We start from the raw sequence: 694 nt of genomic DNA, 5'->3' as shown, positions 1-694 counted from the left end.
TTCCATCTAAACGGTGCACACAGTCCCGTTATTTTCACATCCAACGTCATCCCAACGAGGCTATCACATGTCCTTATTTGGTAAGGTGTAGCCGTCTCTTGAAGGAGCGCAGGTGCAAGAGGACCCCACAATAATGAGCTGAGGGACCACTATTGGCTATTACTCGTCATAATGAATGTATTATACAGACTATAGACGAATCTCTTTTGTTGCAGACATAATGACTCATAAAAATGGAAAACCATGCCACTTTATGGCTATACTCTATGCTGGTTTGTGAGTGTTAAAAAATATCTCAATTACTCTTCCACACCCTGTTTATCAGTGGTCCCCAGGAGGAGGGTTGCCAAAGCTTGAAAGGTCAACCACCCTCACATACTGTGGCTATACAATGCATCAGGCACCTTCAGTAACAGCATACAACACAGAAGTTAACGCTGATCATGATGGAGTCACTGTCTTTCACGTATTTCCTTAAGGAGTCTCCATACAACACAGTGGAGCACCAGCGTGAGGCAGTTTCACTCTTAATTTCTTTGTCTACCACATTGTTAAAAAAGTCAGTCTTAGGTGGGGCCACAGAGTGTTTATCTATTCAGTGGACAACAAACTCCCAAACTGTGCTTATGGAACCCCTGAGATATGCTGTTCAAAGTGGCCATAGAACAACTGCTGCATGATAGGCTCCACTATG

The sequence above is a fragment of the Leuresthes tenuis genome, unplaced genomic scaffold, assembly GCF_036924035.1.
Source record: "Leuresthes tenuis unplaced genomic scaffold, fLeuTen1.0.hap1 SCAF_8, whole genome shotgun sequence".
In the NCBI taxonomy this organism is placed as follows: Eukaryota; Metazoa; Chordata; class Actinopteri; order Atheriniformes; family Atherinopsidae; genus Leuresthes; species Leuresthes tenuis.
The sequence above is the reverse complement of the archived record's forward strand: the minus strand, read 5'-3'. Positions refer to the sequence as shown.